This window comes from Physeter macrocephalus, chromosome 10 (assembly GCF_002837175.3).
Source record: "Physeter macrocephalus isolate SW-GA chromosome 10, ASM283717v5, whole genome shotgun sequence".
Classification (NCBI taxonomy): Eukaryota; Metazoa; Chordata; class Mammalia; order Artiodactyla; family Physeteridae; genus Physeter; species Physeter macrocephalus.
In genome coordinates, this window is record NC_041223.1 from 19,717,038 (window position 1) to 19,739,219 (window position 22,182).

The 22,182-nt window shown below is 37.0% G+C and overlaps 1 protein-coding gene across 1 annotated transcript in view; it reads left to right on the forward strand.

Moving 5' to 3' along the window:
- The window catches only part of EPM2A (EPM2A glucan phosphatase, laforin), a 269,849-nt gene that overhangs the window by 18,146 nt on the left and 229,521 nt on the right, over window positions 1-22,182 (forward strand). The gene's annotated exons all lie outside the window — the stretch shown is intronic.

Consider the following 22,182-nt stretch of genomic DNA (forward strand, 5'->3'; position numbering starts at 1 on the left):
GCCTTCTGATGGAAATAATTTCTCTGATGTGTGTTTGGCTGGTTATCTAAATATAGCTCTTAGTAGTCTTAACATGCTTGTGAGGCCTAGAAAGCAAGAGTGTATTAGTGATGCCTTTAAAGAAAATAAATTAATCAGTGACTCATCCATTGTGTTTAAAATAATTCAGTGATGGGTTTTTTTAGGATTTGATCTTATTTCCAAACAAAAAAGTTCAAGATGTACAAGTAAAGGCTAACGCTAGTAAACTCCATTTTAAATAAGGGGAGAGGAAGAATGGTTTCTTTTAAAGTCACCTTTTTCACAATTTTCCTTGGTTTAAAAGATCAGAGTAAGTTTAAGTTTCCATTGTATGGATGAAAAAACCTAGGTACTCAAAGTTTAAGTACTGATGAGTACTGATGAGTTGTTTTGGACGCAGTTCACTTTTCTTTACAAATGCAGAAAGAGAAGGGAAGTTTAGATGTAGGGAAATTATTTTGGAAAATATTGTTGCCTAGAATATTTGATTACTAATAAGTGTTTTGGAAAGAGTTATTGGGTAATACCAAAAGGAAGCAAAGTAGAAATTAAGTACCGTATGCTGTTCTGAAAATCCTTTGTAAAAATAGGGCCTTTTGCTGAATTTTTAGAAGTATTTTATTGCATCTGTGATTGGTAAAATCTATTGTTTATACATTATTTGTTTGCATGTATTATCTCCATAAATTGGCCAAGTAGATTTTAATACATCTTGCGATATACTAATGGAGATACATCTCGAAGTGCTATTTTACCTTAGAACATTTCAAAACTGACATCTTGTATTCAGAAGGTTTGACATTCCAATGTATTATGTGGGGAGTAACTTTTCATTAATAAGCTACAAAGAAATGAGTTACAAGGATGATTCATAAACTATAGTAATACAGTAAAAACTCATTGATATGAATCTCCTATTTTATAATTTTTTATCTTTGATGTACTGTACTGAAGCATCTATTATTTACTATGAAGAGCATTTCTGAAGCAAACTGACAACAGAAACAAGGGAAATCTGTTTCCTTTTCACTAACACCAGTAAAATTTTAAGCATCCCCCAGATCATATTATTAACTGATTTGCATGCAAATAAGATAGGAAAGGAACTACATGGGTAGTTCTAGTGGTGGTAATAGTGTGTGTGTTTGAAAGTAATATAACTGCATTTGTGTTGAACTCTTAAGACTGACCAACTAATCAGGTCAAATTGTCCTTTCCCAGTAAAAGCAAATTCCTCAGGTTTAATTTTTACCTTTTTCTAATATAAATTGTTAGAATTTTTTTCTCAGACAAGATCTTCAAACAGGTAAACAGGTTGATACATGTGTTGGTTCATCCTCGGGCAGAGGAACTGACTAGAGTTAGATGGCTTTCTAAACCCCTTCCAGTCAGAGAGTAACATTGTTAGATTATTATTCAGTGGTCTAATGATACAAGAACAGTAGCAATAATTTGTGATTGCTCAAAAGGTTGAAGCTGAAAAAAGGAGATCCTGCCTTCGACTGTCCTAGAATTTTTTCTTCATTGAAGTCTTCCTTTCCACATTAATTGTCCTTATCGCTTGTTTATCCTATGACTTCAATTTTCTGATCAGGTGATCAAAAAACCTAGATTAAGTACACAGAGTTTTTAAAAACTTGTTTTGCTGATCAACCTATGTTTAGTAGTTTTGATCAATAAAGTTTAGATTTGCTTAAGTAACTTAGTTTCTTTTAAAGTCTCAGCTCACAAATAAGTTTGTAGTGTTGAAAAATGGAAATATCAGTATTCAGGTTTAATCACGTTATTTGATTAAAAGAAATCAAACCATAGAAATAGAAACAATAGGGTACTACATCTGTTCAAGTGTAAAATTACCCAGTGACTATTTAACTATGTCAACTGGATGTCTTTTTTATCAACTGATAACTTTAAAAAATTGTTACCTGTATTACCTTCCCATTTAGGTCACCACAGAGCATTGAGTAGAGTTCCCTGACCTATACAGTAGGTTCTCATTAGTTATCTATTTTATACATAGATAACTCAAAGTTTAGGTATTGATGAGTGTATTGGAGTATTTGAGAGCAGTGTGTTCTGACTTTTCTTTACAAATGCAGAAAGAGAAGGGAAATTATTTTGGAATATATTGTTGTCTAGAATATTTGATTCCTAATAAATATATGTATTCATACAGCTGATTCACTTTGCTGTACAGTAGAAACTAACAACATTGTAAAGCAACTGTACTCCAATAAAAATTAATGGTTACCTGTATTAGAGATCTGAAATAAAAATAGAGAATAGTATTGATTCCCTACAACATTCCAGTAGTTTTATGATTAAAAACTCTGACATATGAAATAAATTGCTTTAAATGGTTACTAATTCGGTGGATATGAATTCTAAAGATTTTTATGCTGCATTTAAAATGTTAAAGCTGTATTGTTCATTTGATCAGTGTTTAAGCACCAATCAGTCCTGAAAACTTGAATTGGATTCTGAGAGGTAATTGCACTGACTCATTAACTTACCTCAGATGTCTTTAGTTTCCAAAGTATCTTCTTTTTCTCATGACGAACATAAAGTCATTTTTTATCTTAATTGCAAAAGGGTATGGTATTTATTGAAAAACATGCTAAGTGAAAGAAGCTAGACACAGAAGGCCCCATACTGTAGGATTCCATTTATATGTAATAATCCAGAATAGGCAAATCCATTGAGAGAAATCAGATTAAGGGTTGTGGGGAGGGAATAGTAGGAAGTGACTGCCTGATGGATACTGGTTTCCTTTTGGTGGTGAAAATATTCTAGGACAAAAATAGTGTTGATTGCACAACATTGTGAATGTACTAAATGCCACTGAATTGTTCACTTTAAAATGGTTAAAATGGTAAATTTTATGTTATGTGTATTTTACCACAATTTTTTTAAAAAGGGAGTATTTGCAGTCATTACTAAAGGTAAAAAGTACAGTGTTCTCAAGTGTGAAATGCTTAAGCTATGGTTTAGAATTAAATTACAGCATTAGTAATGTAACACATTTATTCAAAGTCCTAATGAAATTCATGAATTCCATCACAGAAGTACTGCTGACAGCAGCGGAAATAAAGTTGTAATTCATCACAATTTTCTTGTGTTTAATACAGCTGTAACAGTGAGTAATTGGCTTCCATGTTAATGTTCATTTTTCACCTTTTACATTTTCTTATGATTCCTTGTGGCACATCTCAATCACATTTTTTAAAGATCCGTATTTAAAATCATGCTTTGAAAAAAAATTTGTGTAATTTTCATGATCATTTTTTATGGTTTTATACTTCATGTCCTTTTAAAGAGCAGGTACACTGGTGTATTAGATAAGACTAAATAAATTGAAATGATGTATGCATTTTTGTATTCTTTTGAATTGTCTTGTGGGAAAATACTTGAATCCTGGTGGCATTGGTAGGTACTTTAATGATCATTTAGTTTCTCATTTTATATTTGGAGAAATCAAAGCTGAGTTTGTCAGTGTTGGTTCATTCAACAAGAATTTCTTGAGCACTGAAGCCAGGCAGTGCGTAGGCTTGATTCTGGAAGGTTGTGACATGACTCATGAATTACTACTGCTTCCCCCTCCTCCTATGACTACTGTGTATCTGGTAACGTGGACAAATGGACAAGTTCCAAAGAAGGAAAGGCTTTAGGCCCTTTAAATGGTTCTTCATATGTATCTTCCTCAAACACTAAAGACATATTCTTTAGTACAGTAAAATACACATGATTATAAATAGTCTATTACTTGAGGAATGCATTTATTAACAATTAAGTTTGCTTTCATGGCTTTAGGAAGGAGGTATTTTTAGATTACATTAAGCCAGTTACTTTCCACTGTGTTCTAAGGAGCTGACTAGAAAATTGTTGGTTAAAATCAATATTTAAAAAGTTAAATTGCTTTGCAAATAACTGTGCCTCTCATCTGATTGGGGGTGTATATGCCAACTAAGGTGTGTGTGTGCTCCACCTTGAACAACAATAAGTATAATTAAATGAGCTGAACAGATTGAGGTTGATAGTATGATCTAAACTATCAGGATAAACAGAGTAGACAAGAAGAGACCTACACCACAATAGGTCTACTTAGACACTGCAACAAGGTCCAAAGTCAAGGAGTGGGAGGAAGGGTAACAACTGTGATGATTCTACTCTAAACTTGTTGTGATTTTTTACTTCAGTGATTTCTCAGCAATTTTGTGATATTTCTACCAGAGTTAGAACTTTTATCAACTAGGTTGTTTGACCCAGATTTCCTTAGTCATCACCTCTTGTTCTGTCCTCTTGCAGGCTACATTTCTGCACTATTTCCCAAACACTTTATATCCTTTCATGTCTCTGAGCCTTTACATATGCTTTTAATTTGGCCTAGAAGGGCCTCCCCCAAATTCTTTGGTAAACTTCAGATACTTGGTGAGGATCCAATTCTGATGTCACCTGTTTTTTTCCTAGACCTTCCTAAGCCAATGAGTTGCCCTCATCTATGTCCCCACCCCTTTTTAAAAAATCGTACCTTTTTCCAGTATTCATCACACTGCACTGCCATTATCTATTTGCTGATATCTGTACACTGCTGTATATTGTGGACCGCTTTAGGCAGAAACCATGTCTCACTTGGCTTTGGATCTCTGTACCTAGCAAAAGGCCTGACACACACAAGGCATTCAGGAGATGTCTGTTGAACTAATCATGAAAAATGACTGAATATTTTAAAATGCTGTTTCAGTTAGCTTTTGCTGCATGACATGCCACCCCAAAACTTCATGGCTTGAAACAAGTTTAATTAGCTCATGATTAGTTGGCTAGGTTAGTTTGGTCTGGTCTGACTTGGCTGATCTCTGTCTGGTTGGCTCATGCATCCATGGTCAGCTGATGGGTCAGCTGGAAGTTAGATGATCTAAGACAGCTTTACGGACATGTCTGGCAGTTGGCAGGCTGTTGACTGGGGTGATGGGAATGATTAGGCCACATGTCTCTCATCATCCATTAGGCTAGCCCAGGCTTATTTACGTGGCAGTAGCAAGAGCAACAAGAGAGTAAGCCCCAATGTGCAAACCACTGCTTGTCACATTTGTGAATGTCCCATTTCCCAAAGCAGGTACACGGCTAAGCCCAGGTGCAAGGGATGGAGAAATAGACTCTACCTCTCTGTGGGAGAAGCAGTAAAATCATGTTGCAAATGAGTGTGTATATAGGAATGGGACCCAGTATTTTCCTTCCCATATTTATTCTAACTTTTCCTGCATGTGTACTTATCTTTATTTCTCTTCCCCCTTGTTTTTTCTTAAAATACTATTCCTAATTGGTTACAAAGTTAATCTCTTATATCAGTGCTCTGGGTCCCATCTTCCTCTCCTACCCCTTAGGGGAAATATGCTCCATCAGTCAGCATTTATTGCCCTGTCCATTCAAATTCCATCTCCATACTAAACATTCTCTCAGCTTGTAAATATGATTGTGTTCTTCATCTTAAAATAAACAGAAACTTCCATGTGTGCTTCACCGCCCTCCTTCCTTCTCTCTATCTCATCATATCTCTTCATGGCAAGCCCCTTGAAAGAGTAGTTTACCCTCACTTTGTATTAATTACTTCATATCTCATTCACTAGCCATCTTGAGCAATTTACTTTTCCTTGCAACAATGGCAAAGAAACCATTCTCAGCAAAGACTTTTTTAAAAAATTAATTAATAAATTAAATTTGGGGGGGCTGCGTTGTGTCTTAGTTGTGGCACTCGGGATCTTCATTGGGTCATGCGGGATCTTTCGTTGCTATGCAGGCTCTTTGTTGTGGCGTGCAAGCTCCAAGGTGCGTGGGCTCTGTAGTTGCGGCACACGGGCTCTCTCGTTGAGGCGCGCAAGCTCAGTAGTTGTGTCACACGCGGGCTTAATTGCCCCGTGGCATGTGGGATCTTAGTTCCTCAACCAGGGATCGAACCCACAGCCCCTGCACTGGAAGGCTGATTCTTTACCACTGGACCACCAGGGACGTCTCATCAGCAAAGACTTTTTAATTGCCAATTCCACTAGGGTATTTTTCTGTCATTATCTTACTTGAACTCTGTGACACTTGAAACTCTTGTTTCCCATATCTTCCTTTAACTACTTCCTCTTACTTTTCCTTTAATTTTATTTTGGCTGCTCTTAACAAAGACTTTTTAATTGCCAATTCCACTAGGGTATTTTTCTGTCATTATCTTACTTGAACTCTGTGACACTTGAAACTCTTGTTTCCCATATCTTCCTTTAACTACTTCCTCTTACTTTTCCTTTAATTTATTTTGGCTGCTCTTAACTGGACTTCTCAAGGGCATGGACTATATCTTCTTTAGTCTTCCCACTACCAAGCTCCTGCATCACATAGAGCAGGCACACAAATATTTGTCAAATGAATGAATAAATGTTCTTTCTCAGTGTCAGGGCTTTTCTCTAATACCGGGGCACACCAGAGCTTCATCCTTGAAGCTGGCCCTTTCTCCACTCATTCTAACCATTTAATTGGATAATTACATTCACTTTTCACCTTCAGGCACTCTGGATTTGGTGACTTTCAAATCTAAACCTCCTTTAAACTCTATAGTGATTGACCTAATTGTCTTTCAGTTAACATCTCTTGGATAGCCTGCAAGTACCACAGTTCAACATGGACAAAGCTTTCCTCATCTTTCCTTTCAAAATCACTTCTTTGTATCTATATGAATATCGATGAGTTGTTAGCAGCATAGATGCTGTGAGCAGATTACCTCTTTTCCCATTTAGTTTCTTCCTGAGTGGAGAATGCTTTGATTCCTTTAGTTTTCAAAGAGAAACATTCGTGAGACAAATAATTTTCTTACTAACAGACTGCTTGTTATAGCCTAACCTATATGGGTCTCTGAATCTTTTCTATGCTCTGCCAAATCCTAAAATTTCATTTTGGATTATTCTGTTTTGGGATGGACCAGAGCCTGAAGGGATCAGTGGGTTAAGAGTGTATGTGTGTGTGTGTGTGTGTGTGTACATCATTAAGTGAAAAAATTTGAGAAAGAGAGAAAAAATTCCATTTTGCCACATATATAATAAAATGTAAAAGTATCTTTTAAAATATCTTTCTATTTATCTAGAGATACAGATAGCTATTAAGCATCAAAAAGTTTGATCTTATCAAGCACAAATGTAATGTTTATGTTACAATCACATTGCTAGCTCCTGACAATTGACATTTACTAAATAATTTCATTTTTTAAAGCATATTCAGCTACATGTCATCAGCCCATCTGCTTGTCTACAATTGCCTCAGATATTGATTATAAATAACCACTGGTTTAATACTAATAAACCTAAAGTTTTTCCCACTTATGTATTTAAGTAAAAGGCCAGTTTGTTCACAATTTGTAGATTAAATATCCTCCTGTCATTTCTTCCCCTGAGGTGATCTCCTGGTAGCCACTGTTCTTATCCATGTCCTTGTGATTTGGAGCTGCTCATGTCTGCTCCTTCCCACGACTAGAGTGATCTCTCTTCTCCATTTCTAGGCCTGTTAGTGCTGTTAAATACACGTCCCCCCACCACCACAGAGCCAAACTACATTGAAAGGTCATTATTTATTTTCTACCTCATTACTCTTCTAATGGCTTACTTTTCTTCTAGTTATTAATCAGCAGACACCCATCCTAAGAGATGTGTGTTTTTGCCATCTTATTGAAAAAGACTCGCAAATTCTCTTTAGGATTTGCCAGTCCCAAACCATATGATATTATAATTTAACCAAATCTTTAAGGCATTCAAAATCAAATCTTCACTGGTCAGGGATTGAAATGATATTCCTTTTGCAGAATCAGACAATTAAATTTACTTTATTACTTTACAGTTTTCAGAAATCGAGAAAAATGCTACCTGACATTGCTTTTTAAAATCATATGAGTTTCTCAGAAATCTATCATTCTTGATTTTGAGACACTAAGTTCGTAATATTGTCCAGAGTTTCCTTCATGTGTTATCTTTAGCTTAGATAGCAATAAAAGAATCATATCTAGACAGTGAGCAGAAAAGTTATCTTGACACTTTTAATATTTTTCCACTGAAGATGTGGCATGTATTACACTTGGGAACTTAGATGTAATTTTACTACTGAAAACTTTTTTCCTTAAACCAGAATAATTTATTTTTTATTTATCCTCAGTAAGGCCAAAGTTCAAAATAAATATAGTTCTTTAAAGTGTGACCTTTTTTTCTAATAATGGATCACTTTACTATGAAGAAAGACAGCTAATGTGGTTCAGGCATTTCAAAAGAATTTTCTAGAAGTTACAATGTAAGATAAATAAACAAAGGTAAGCCAGAGGGTAATAAGACTAGAGAAAAATGGTGATTAATTTATGGAAATTAGATGGAAAGAATAAAATGGAAGAGAAAAAAATTCTTATGCATGATGGGCAATAAGCAGAAGAAGAATGAAAAAGAATAGTTTCTACTTCAGTTCATCTTGAAAAGTTTATACAGGGGCAGCAGTCCAATGATTTCAGGGTTTTTGCTTCAGAATAATATCAGACTTTGATGTTATTGCCCATCATGCATAAGAAATTTTTTCTCTTTCATTTTATCCTTTCCATCTAATTTCCATAAATTAATCACCATTTTTCTCTAATCTTCTTACCCTCTGGCCTACCTTCTTTTATTTATCTTAGTTTCAAACTAAATTAAAATACAAAAATACAAGATGAACTAAAAATTTATCCACCAAAGTGAAATTTTGTCATAACAAAAATTGGATAGACTTGAGAGGCAACCAGAAAACATCTTACCTCTGTAAATTTGGACGTTAAATTCCTCCTACTTGATTATCTACATTATTCTACTAATTAATACATATTTTTTCCTAAATTGACATTGTTTAAATTGACTTCCAAAGAATATGAAATTCAATATTTATTTTAAAATAGAATTTTTTCTATTTCCTAGATTACATCAACCTCTTTAATGTTTAAGTATTAATAATTAATTTTTTTAAGCTTAGAAATATACTTTCAAGGAAAGTGTAGATTGGTTTTTAAAGTGGGCCCCTAAATCTCTGCTTAAATTATTTTGAATTGTTTTGGTAAACTAATATCCTCAAGTCTCAGTAATATGTTTTCTGTCTCTCTTAACTTAATGTCACCTGAACTGTAGCATCTTTTATGTGGTAGCAAATAAAATCAAAGCCTTGCAAATATCTTATAAAAGACATAAGGCCTTTGGAGTCAAAAAGCTTTGGGTTCAAATATTGGCTCAGCCACTTAGAATTTACTTAACCACTTGAGCTTCAGTATCTTAAACAGCAAAATGGGATCATAATTTCTAGTTAAGAAAATTAAGGAGATTTTATTAGGTGAGGTAACTGAAGTTTGAAGCTTAGTGACCACCACAAGGCAGCTCCTATTAAATGGCCAATTCTATTATTATTACCAAATTATTTGAGAAAATCCAAGTATTTCTGAGGCAATTAGACTTTTCCCCAAATATTTTCCTTTTTATCCAGATATTTCACTTATCTAAGCAGTGAGATGCATTGTAGTCTGTTCCATATAAACAAATACTAACACTGTGAAATTTCTTTCTGCCTAAAATAGTTTTGTTTTGCACATTTCTTCTTGCAGAAAAGTGTCACACTTTCAATTTCCCAGGTACAGATTGTCAAACGGATCCTATCTATAAGAGAACTGTTTTCTGAAGCCAGTGAATACAAGGGAAGTTAGCAAAATTTCTCCCATTTTACCTTCTTTCTTATCGTTACTTAGCAACCAGCTAATACTTTTGAAAAATCTCCTTTGAATACTAAATTACCATGAGATTTGTGTCTATTACTAAATGGAAGATCAAATATGCAGTCACAATTTCCCTAAAGGGCACAGTTGAAACCTAGTTAGTATTTTTTCGTTGCTGCTAAGAGACCAACGTCTTGCCCTTGCTGTTTAGGAATACCATTTTGTGCTGTTACTTAGGCATAATAAATTCACAGTAATGTCTCTGAGACTGGGATTGTAAATGGAAATGTGTCATGTAGCCAACCCCTTCTCTTTAATACTTAATATGAGCCAGTCTCCAGAAGCATTCCTTATTTGGTTCGAGAACACACACATAAAGTGTGATATGAATAAAGTACATTCTGGTTTGCCTAAGATGGATCTTGTTTACGCTGTTGTTAGCACTGTTAATTATTTTAACACCTCTTTCCATTCTCAAAATTGACGTGCTTTGGACAATACATTTCACGGTTACCCTAGATTTGAAAAATTTGGGGGCAGTCCAGAAGAGATTAATGGAAATAATAAGAGGCATAGGAAATAGTCTCTATGAAGAAATAACTAAAGGAATTGGGTTTATTTATTTGTAAGAAAAGAGAAAACTTAGGGATATTACACTCTTCGAGGAGAAAATACAGAAGGAGTTAACTCTAAGAGGAAACAAAAGCCTCTGTTTTCTTTCCCACCCAGGGCTGCATAGAATTAAAATTCTCACATCGGAGATATGCTGTGTAGAAAGCAGGGGTTAGGAAGATACTGTACACACTGGATTGTACCCTAGTAAAGGTTATTTTTTTCTTATTTTGAGTATTCTTTAAAGAACAAGTAGAATACGAACATATGCTGTGGTTTAGCAATTCTACTTCTAGGTATATACCCCAGAGAAACTTGTGCATGTATACCAGGATGTATATACCAGGCTCTTAGTAGCTCCACTGTCTATAATTGGACCACACTGAAAATAATGATTCTCTCCATTAACAACAAAATGTATAAAATGTGAGATACTCAAACAATGAAATATACTGTACATAAACAAAATTAATTGAACTTCCATGCCCCAATATGAATGTATTTCAAAAACATAATGTTGAGCAAACGACTTAAGTTACAGAAGAGTGTATGCAGTATGGTTTCATTTATACAAAATTCAAAAAATAGGTGAAACAATTTTTTAGTATGAGTGTCCCCAAAAGCAGATCCTAAATCAAGGATTCAAGCTCAAATATTAGGTTGAAATGTATGAAACTAGTGATATTCATTTTTTGACCTGCAAAAATGGCAAATATGGGTGAATCTAATAGTTTATTTGGAAAGGAAAGAAAAATAGCAGTAGAAGTGGAGAAATAAATAGACAAGGAGTGGAAGCAGACAATATATGGTGTTTTTCAAGCCAGCTACCACTATGGATGACTAGAGCTTAGTCCCATTAGGGAACTCAAGGGAGCCAGTGAAAAAGCACCAGAATTAACTTATTTTAGGTGCAAGGCTAAGATATTTATGCACCTTTTCCCGTTAATTTTTGTTGGAGAACTGCTCCAGGGTTTGCCGAGATGCCACACAACATTGCTGTCTACCTTGGACATCTCTAGTTTGGTGAGATCAGATGGGACCTATGTTACAAAAGGCATTGTCACTTGTACCATATGCTGGAACTGCTGCAGAGACATTTCTTGTTCTGGCTCAACTGCAACTGGTAATCTTCCAAGTTACCCAGTGACTTGGTTGAGGCAACATTCTTGTGTGGTATGTATTTTCCAAAATCCAAAGAGGCTTATGAAAGTCTGTGCCACCTTCTTAGTTGTAGGAGTTGCAAGGTGCAATTCTTTACTTCCAAGGGGATATGCTGGCGTATCTCAGACTACTGAATCTCAAAACACTCTTTTGGCATTGCCGACCTCTGAATCTTTGAAGGAATTATTTCCAACCCTCTGGTGTGCATTTTGCCTTACAGAGGCATCCAGAGCGTTACAACTTTTTGATCCTCAGTGCCAATTATTTTACTATCAAATATAGTGGAGTTCTGAGAAAAGTCCAGATGACTGAGGTACCCTTGAACTATGTTGTGCTCGAGATCAGGAGAGTTATCTTAGTTCTGGGAAGGTTGTGATGTATTCTGCCATCATCCATCATGATCCATATGATTTTTTCAAAGGCCAGATTAGTGAATTAAATGGAGATATGATGGAGTCGTGTCCCTGCATCCTTTACATTTTTGAGGGAGACACTAATCTCTGCCATTCATCCAGGATAAGAGTCTGTCTTGCCTGAAGTGAAGGCATTCAAGGACATACATAATTTTCTACTAACTTTTATACAATTATGATTTTACTCCATGTATTAGTTAAGTTTCTCCAGAGAAACAGAAGCAATAAGATATATATAGAGAGAGGAAGAGATTTATTATAAGGAATTGGCTCACATAATTATGGAGGTTGAGAAGTCCCACAATCTACCATCTGCAAGCTGGAGACCCAGGAATGATAGTGGTGTGATTTAGCCTGAGTTTGAAGATCTGAGAACCAGGAGCACTGAGGGCAGGAGGTTTATGTCTCAGCTCAAGCATCCAGACAAGAAGGAGACACTTCCTCCTTCCTCCACCTTTGTTCTATTCAGGCCCTCCCTCAGCGAGATGATACCATGCATACTGGGGAGAGCAATCTACTTTACTGATTCCACTAATTCAAATGCTAATCTCATCTGGAAACACCATCACAGACACACCCAGAAATAATGTTTAATCTGGGCACCCCGTGGTTAGTCAAGTTGACACATAAAATTAACTATGGCACTCCACAATTATGGAGCCAATTTAAGTTTCACCAGCTCTACCAGTTTCTAAGTACATCCCTTCCGATTATATATTCAAGGACTGGGGAAATGACCATGGATGATTTCATAGACCCATTGGAGTCATTGTGAAATGGATATGGACCAGGACTCTAATTGTCGACAGATCTCTGAATGCCCCCTTTCTGACGGGATATCCATGACATTTTGGCTTCCTGACAGTTTCAAGTCAGATCCAATAGCTGAAAGCTCTTAAAAGATATACGTATTTTCTTTACTGCAGTGTACTTGTGTATGGCCCTTTGGTGGAAGGATTTGGAAATCACTATGTAAGTACTTGCTGAGGCACTGAAAAGTCCTTCCTTGAGGGGACATGTCTCCCCTTCAACTGATGATATATCCACTTCCCTTCTGAAGTCAATGGGCTGCCACCTGCCATTTTGTCTTCCGGATTCTTATTTTTCTCATTGACAATGAAAAGCTCAGTTCCAAAGCAGTGCCTTCTACCATTAGCCCTGGCTTCAAAGAAGAGCTGCCACAGAAATTCTCAAATACTGATGCTTCCCTTAGTAGTGCATTCCTTATTGTTTTAATAAAAGGACATCCTCTGGGCACCCCCAAGGAGCATGGTCAGCTGGTGGCTTCTCTTACCCTATATTCTAAATATTTAGTCTAGCCTGCTCACCCCGTTAAGTTCTCTGATCCCTTCCTCAATATTCTCTCTGCCAAGGCAATTTCAACCTTCACATCGTTCACTATGTACCATCTTTTTCCCTAAATTTGAAGGAACCATTCCAACAATGTATTGGGACTGACCTCTTGAGTCCTTGCTAAAGATGGTACATCCTGAATCACAGGAGAGGGCCTTCAAATTAATAAGCCAATACTATATCCAGCTTATATTCCACCCCCTCATTTTCAGGCATATCCTCTCAATTTCTGCCTGTATGTATTAGGCCATGTAGCACATTTTATAAATTGTTTCCTCTCATAGAAGAATAGTTCATTTCCTATCATGAAATGATAGGACTTGAGACTTAACCCTAGTAATTGCTAGGGGATATGAGTGGGATACTAGTAATCTCTGCCACACTATCTTATGGATGTATATGTAGGAAATAAAACTATAAAGAGAAATAAGGAAATGATTATCACAAAATGAGAGTTTTCAATGTTCTTCGATAGGAGTTATTTAACTAGTTCTAAGACTAGTCTGGATTTGCACAGGTAGTTTTCTCCTTGGCATCTCAAACTGCTGAAACATTAATATGTTTTAAAGATTAATGGGAAGAACCTAAGGGCAGGACAGGAATAAAGATGCAGATGTAGAGAATGGACTTGAGGACATGGGGAGGGGGAAGGGTAAGCTGGGACGAAGTGAGAACAGCAGAAACTAACACACCATTGTAAAGCAATTATACTCCAATAAAGATGTTTAAAAAAAAAAAGGTTAATGGGGACATATTATTGAATATCCAGTTTACTAATGAACATATGCCAGCTAGGTGATCTGTGTAACTTAGCTAAGAAATAAAGCAGTCTGACTTTTAAGCCCTTGCATTTTAAACATAGACTTCACTTTCCTATTCTTATGGCCCATGTATTCCTGAATTCTGAAAATATCAGCCTTAAAATCCATATGATTGACAGTTCTTTCCTTCCTCTGCCACCATAACCCTTATTACGAAGGGAAAAATTAATAAGCTAGATTTGCCAAGGAGTTTTGCCTGTGTGAACTAGCTGTTCTGTCTTTTAATGAAAATGTAACATTCTAGATTTATGTTATATTCTTGCAAGCAACCAAATTCTTACCAATGGTAATGACGATAATGATGATAATATTTGCACAGGGTTTATTATCTACCAAGCATTGTTCTAAGCCCTTTCCTGTATATGATATCTCATTTGATTTCCTCATCAACCCAGTGAAGCAGGTTCATTTTTGTTCCCATTTTATTAGTGAAGAAAGTGAGGCAGAGTTTGAGAACTTAAACAAGATTACATAGCCAGGGATCATAAGCATAAGAAAACAAGTTGAATCAGCTTATGCCTAAAAAGTGACGAGGTAGGTACATTTAACCAAAGCACAGAAGGCAGGGGAAGCGCTGACCTCAGGAAAAAATGGATTTACAGCCTTGAATACTGAGATGATTCTGTCTTTTGTCTTTGTTTCTCTTAGTGTGTCAGCTCCATTTTCTCAGACTAATTGTCCTCATGGGGCTAGAAACTTTGATACAAGTAGCTCTCAGTTTTAGTATTAGAGTTTGATATTTAAAGAACTTTCCTTTTCCACTTGGGGAAGAAATCTTATTGGACCAGCTTAGATCATGTGCGCATTCCTTCAATCAATACCCTGCACCTGTTTTTGTAATAAAGCTTTATTGGGGCACAGCCATGCTCATTATCTCTACATATTGACCATGGCTGTGTTTGTGCTACAAGTTGAATAGCTGCGACAGAAACCATATAGCCCATGAAGCCTAAAATATTTACTATCTGGCCCTTTACAGAAAAAGTCTGCTGACCTCTGCCTTGGGGCAATCACTGTGGTGAATTAATCATAGCTCTTCATATTGCTGCCTCTTCATTTGAACTGTGTGCTTGGTTGTTACTACACATGTTGAGTTTGCCCTTCAAAATATCTTCAAAAAGATTACAGTATGATCCAGTCTAGAATCTGAAAACTTCTTGTGTTCAAAAAAGGCAAGGAATCAGCAAAATGTAAATTTTATACTATTGAAACAAGGATTTATCATTAGTGGAAAGATCACAATTCCCTACTTTCATGCAAAGCGATATCCAAGTGCTTTATGGAACCGGATGAAGGTTGCCACAAGTAGGTGAAGCAGAGTTGTTTTGTTACCAAGGTGCATGCAAAAGGCTTGTTTATCACATGCCAGGTGATGCAGCTAAAGGCAAGAGAGATGTCATACCCCTTCAAATAATTATACAATATTTAAAACAGGTACAGGCTGATGTGAACAGCTATCACTAAGGTATCAAACTTCAAATTTCAAAAACTATCTACTGCTTTAAACAAAAGGTGGGCATGTGATTCAGTTGAGAGAAAACAATGCAACTATAAGTTTAGTGAAAAAGGAAAATACCAGCGTCAAAGTTTGTAGACTGGATATCAGTGGCTTGTAAAGACATCTCAGAGACAGCAGTGGAACCCTTAAGATGATTCCAATTGTATGAAGTTTCCAGAATAGGCAAATCCATAGAGACAGAAGATGAATAGGGATTGCCAGAAGATGGAGGAAGAGGGAAATTGAGACTGATTATGAATATGTATGGGGTTTCTTTTTGGATTGATGAAAAGTTCTGGAATTAAGATTTTGGTGATGCTCGCACAACATAATGAATACATTATTATCAATCATGGATTGGGTGTGTTCCGGTGGATGTATCATTGACATGAGGTTACCACATAGTTAGTCCTTCAGGAAAGGGAGTGAGAATGAAGGGCATGGAAATAAGAGGAAGTGTGTCTCTCAGATAATCCTTCATGTTTTAGGAATCTAGATCTATAGGTGAAAACAAATGAATGGAAACTTTAAAAATTGGTTTTATAAGAGCTTCAGTTTGCTCGTATATGAAACAAAGAGGCTGGAACATGGAGGTCCAGAAGGCTCTTAAAAATCTGCAGCTCCAAATATAACTTGAATTTTATAGTTGAATTTTCTAACTAGGGGCAATGTGATAAACTAACTATATTAAACTGACTGAATATTAAAGCCATTAATCTGGTGAAACAAATTATGTTTTCATTTATTCTATGGAGGAATTTCTAAATTGAATATAGAATCAATTGCTACTCCACCTGGGACATACAAACTTAATTAAACCACAGAATTTTTTTTTAACATCTTTATTGGAGTATAATTGCTTTACAATGGTGTGTTAGTTCCTGCTTTACAACAAAGTGAATCAGTTATACATATACATATGTTCCCATATCTCTTCCCTCTTGCGTCTCCCTCCCTCCCACCCTCCCTATCCCACCCCTCTAGGTGGTCACAAACCTAGTGAATTTAGTGGCCCGGCAGTGACTATGTCAGAGCTGGACATTTACTGAAAATTAAAGACTGGAAAATTGATCCTTCCCTCAAAGTGATAATAAATCACCCTTTCTAAAAAGAATGTTACTGCATCCCAAAGATATTTACTTTAAAAAGCAATCTTGGGCTTCCCTGGCGGCGCAGTGGTTGAGAGTCCGCCTGCCGATGCAGGGGACGCGGGTTCCTGCCCCGGTCCGGGAAGATCCCACATGCCGCGGAGCGGCTGAGCCCGTGAGCCGTGGCCGCTGAGCCTGCGCGTCCGGAGCCTGTGCTCCGCAACGGGAGAGGCCACAACAGTGAGAGGCCCGCGTACCGCAAAAAAAAAAAAAAAAAAAAGCAATCTCGTGTACCTAACCTAATATTTCAAAAAGTTTGAAAACTAAATGAGATTATTAAATGTATATTAGCCTTGCCATGATTAATACTGTTAGCCTGATAAGCTTGTGGGTGATGCACTCACATACTCACTGAAGAAGGCAATGAGCAAATTATAACAGTTTGCAATTTACTCATTTCTGCTGTTATGAAATAGCATAAATGAACTCGTCTTCATGTTGAGCTAAGGTACATGAAATGCCTCACCTCTTGTTTTTAATAAGTTTGATATTCTCTCTATGGACATTAAACACCCAAAATATTTTCTTTTCTCTTTTCTTTTCCCTTTCTTCCTTACAGAACTACTATAATATGCTTGTCTCTTTATCCATTATTTTTTATTACAAATGGTGAAATGTGAAACATATGAGTTAAAGTGCATGGTTTCTCTAAAATGTAACTAAAGCAAAATACATGTTTGTTATATAATTATCTGAGAAAAATGATTTTGGGGATCCTTATCCTTTGCTCCTCTAACATGACTTTACCTTAAACATGTTTTGAGGTTTTCTGCCTCTGCTTTTGTGGATGCATTTCTCTGACTTGGGGTACCCGTGTCCCCTCACCTTCATCTCTTGTTTATTGTCTCTCCCATGTTCTGCTTCCAAGGTCCTTTATGACATTTATGCTTCCAAGGACCAAACCATCCAGGTCCTTGGTGCTTCAATACTGTTCTGACCTTTATGATTCCTGTTTCTAGTTGTCAGTCATTGCTCTGTGACAAGTAATTTAGTATCTTTATCTTGAAAAAAATGAATATCTGTGATGCGATTCAACTTTTCATGTGTATTTATCTCTAACAACTATACCAGAAACTCCTTGAGGGCAAGGATCACATCTTATATTCGTGAGGTCCAAGTCACCTAATCCAATGCTGTCTACTTCAACATTATTTGTATATTGATTGTCTGATGTGAATTAGTTGCCTCTTTTGAAAGGTTTTGAAAAAATCTGAAAAGGTCTTTTTTCCTATCCACCACTGCAAAGTGCAAATCAGTACCTTTGTGTATGCTGAAGGGAAAATATTCTTCTCTTCTAGATTTTTAGGAACCAGGTTTATGTGTGTTTTCCCTTGAAAAGCAGGGGTTCAAAACTCAAATGACTTAAATGTGCAATATAAGCTGGTATAATTGTTTACTTGCTTTTTTGGGGTACATTCTGCAAGTTCTTTTTTGTGCGGTGGCCTAGAGACTAGAGCCTCCCTCCATCTGGTAATATTTATAAATTGAAGTGAAATGTGCTCAGTCGGGTTCAGTAAACTGTTTCCCTCATCATAGCCTTCTCTGGCCGCCTTTTAAGGAAGGAAGCAGTAGAATTTTTGTTTCCTGTTTCACTCATCTCTCAGAGTTCCCAGAGCGACAGAACAGCTGTGAAGTTTCCTGTGAAGTTCTTGCAGAACTAGGTCTTAGGAGAAGGAGTGGAAGTCGCCACACGGCAGACCCCTACAGCCAGGTAATCTCGTCACAGCGCATGTATATAAAGTCTAGGCTTCTGTTCTACATTTAGTTAGATACATCTGTATTTGTCCAGGCTGTTATATATAATCTGCTTATAGCTGTAATTTTGCTAAGGATCTGTGCTAATGAGTAAAAATATTGAGATTTACCATACTGTGTCTAAACAGTTGTCATTAATTTTTTCTAATTAATTCTTATTGGAGCATGGTTGCTTTACAAGGTTGTGTTAGCCTCCACTGCACAAAAAAATGAATCCTCCATACACATACAGATACCCCCTCCCTTTGGGACTTCCCTCATTTTGGTTACCACAGGGCATTAGGTGAGTCCCCTGCGCTACACAGCATGTTCCCATCAGTTGTCCATTTTATACAGAGCATCAATAACGTATATGTGTCAGTCCCACTCTCCCAATTCCTCCCACCCCGCCCCTTTTCCCCTTGGTATCCATACATTTGTTCTCTAGGTCTGTGTCTCTATTTCTGCTTTGCAACTAAGATCATCTAAACCATTTTTCTAGATTCCACATATATGTGTTATTATTCGATATTTGCTTTTCTGTTTCTGACTTACATCACTCTGTATGACACTCTCTAGGTCCATCCACGTCTCTACAAATGACACAATTTCATTCCTTTTATGGCTGAGTAATATTCCATTGTATATATGTACCACATCTTCTTTATCCATCCCACTGTCGATGGACATTTAGGTTGCTTCCATGACCCAGCTATTGTAAATAGTGCTGCTATGAATATTGAGGTGCATGTGTTTTTATGAATTATGGTTTTCTCTGGGTCTATGCCCATTAGTGGGATTGCTGGGTTATATGGTAGTTCTAGTTTTAGTTTTTTAAGGAGCCTCCATACTGTTTTCCATAGTGGCTGTATCAAGTTACATTGCCACCAACAGTGTATGAGGGTTCCCTTTTCTTGTCATTAATTTTTTTTTACATTCTTTTAAAGAGTTTTTTTTCTAATCCCCTTCCCCTCCCTCCTTCTTACACAAACTTTGCACTGTGGTACTGTGTCTATGACAATATTATGTGACAGACTGTCTGGTCTGCCTTTATTTTTGTTCTTGTTTTTTTGGCTACTTTTTAAAATTGAAGTAAAGTTATAGTTGATATACATATTACATAAGTTACAATATAGTGATTCACAATTTTTAAAGGTTATACTGCATTTATAGTTATTAGAAAATATGGCTATATTTCCCATGTGTACAATATATCCTTGTAGCTTGCTTTAGACCTAATAGTTTGTACCTCTTAAACCCCTACCCCTATATTGTCCCCCACTTCCCTTTCTCCATCGGTAACCACTAATTTGCTCTCTATATCTGTGAGTCTGCTTCTTTTTTGTTATATTCACTAGTTTGTTGTATTTTTTAGATTCCACATATAAGTGATATCATATGGCATTTGTATTTCTCTGTCTGACTTATTTCACTTAGCGCAAGGCCCTCTAAGTCCATCCATGTTGCTACAAATGGCAAAAATCTCATTCTTTTTTTATGGCTGAATAGTATTCCATTGTGTGTGTGTGTGTGTGTGTGTGTGTGTGTGTGTGTGTGTGAGTGTGAGTGTAAACATCTTCTTTATCCATTCATCTGTTGTTGGACACTTAGGTTGCTTCCATATCTTGGCAATTATAAATAATGCCGCTATGAACATTGGAGTGCATGTATCTTTTCAAATTAGTGTGTTTTTTTTTTTCGGATACATATTCAGGAGTGGAATTGCTGGATCATATGGTAGCTCTATTTTTAGGTTTTTGAGAAACCACCATACTGTTTTCCAACTTACATTCTCACCAACAGTGTACGAGAGTTCCCTTTTCTCCACACCCTCGCCAATACAAGATACTTGTGTTCTTTTTGATGATAGCCATTCTGACAGGTGTGGGGTAATATCTCATTGTGGTTTCGACTTGCATTTCCCTGATGATTAGCAATGTTGAGCATCTTTTCATGTGCCTGTTGGCCATCTGCATGTCCTCTTTAGAAAAATGACTGTTCAGTTCTTCTGCCCGTTTTTTAATTGGGTTGTTTGTTTTTTTATACTTTTGGAATCAGGGCTTTAGCTTATATATACTTGTGTGGAAACTGGGAGTATTTCCCTCTGGGAGAAGGAAGTAGTGACATATGTCACCCCTGGGCACTCTCAGCCCCCATGGCTTTCTACAGATTTACCCTGTGGCACCAGGCTTACCAAGGAGCAGGTATTTTATGGGAAGAAAAAAGCACCCAGAGGAAAAGGCTTTGCAAGCGGAGCATGGGCTACGTTTCAGCCCCCACTGATCCCTCCAGCCTGGTGCTTGCGTGCAGTATCTGAGCCGCACAAACATATGCTGAGTCCCTCGCTAGGGAGACATTCCTGGGTACAGTTCCTGGCTCTGTCATTTATTAGCTGTATGGCCTGAGGCAAATCAGTTAATGTTTCAGAAACTTTCATCCTTCTTCTGTAAAATGGAGATCATACTATGTCATGGAAATGTGGAGAGGGTTAAATAAGGTCTGTTAGACACCCAGCACAGTGCCTACCTCATGGTAGATAGGTGCTCAATAAATGAGAAGTTATTATTATTATTATATATTGTTAAGAAAAAGTATTCAAAACTTAGAGGTAAGGTGCAAGATTGACTGCATGTCGGGCAGTCTGGAGCAGTGTCCACCAGATGCATTCAAGAATTATTCAGCTTTTTATGAGATTCTTCATGTCTTGATCTATGTTACTGTTTACCATTGATTAGGGCCCTACTCCCAAAGTTATACATTAAATTTTGTAAATGTTTATCTGTTACAGATGCAAGTGATTTCTGTGTGGTAGAATAGATAAACCCAAAGGTCACATTTTTATTGCCTTGTGGGAAATTAATCAATTTTGTGTTTAACCTAGTAAACTTCTAGCAGTCTTTCAGCGTCTATATACATTGCATCTTGAATTCTTTTTGAACCATCTTTACCATCCTGCTGGTTCCCTCATTAATTTGCAAGAGATTCATTCTGGAAAATGATACTTTGACAATGTCCATAATGCATGCTTGGACGAGTATATATCTTTTAAAAAGTGGCTCGTTCCATTGATTAAAATACGAGGACACCTCCTCCTTCTAACTTATTTCTGCATTTCCAGGGAGCTCCTGAGGTCCTAGTAAGAACTAGAGATATGGGGAAGGCCCAGAGCATTTACTCAGATCATGCTTTATCCTTTCTTTCCTCTTGAAGGCCGATGGGGTTTCACCTCAGGCTTCTTCTTTATAGTTCCCACCAATGCTTCCTTTCCTCTCCGGGATCCTGGTCTTTGTCCAGCTGATGATGTAGTAAAGGAATGTCTTCTAAACAACTTTCTGCTTTCCTTCCTCTCCCAATCTTAGAAATAGGCACCCTAAATGGTTTCATGTTTAAAGTACTTTTATTCTTAATGCAAACACATAAAATGGTGAGGAAAAATAAGCAAAGGGTAAATTACAGTGTGCTCAAATTCTTAAAAAGTACTTTCAGGGCCTCCCTGGTTGGCGCAGTGGTTGAGAGTCCACCTGCCGATGCAGGGGACACGGGTTCGTGCCGCGGTCCGGGAAGATCCCGCATGCCGCGGAGCGGCTGGGCCCGTGAGCCACGGCCGCTGAGCCTGCGCGTCCGGAGCCTGTGCTCCGCAACGGGAGAGGCCACAACAGTGAGAGGCCCGAGTACCGCAAAAAAA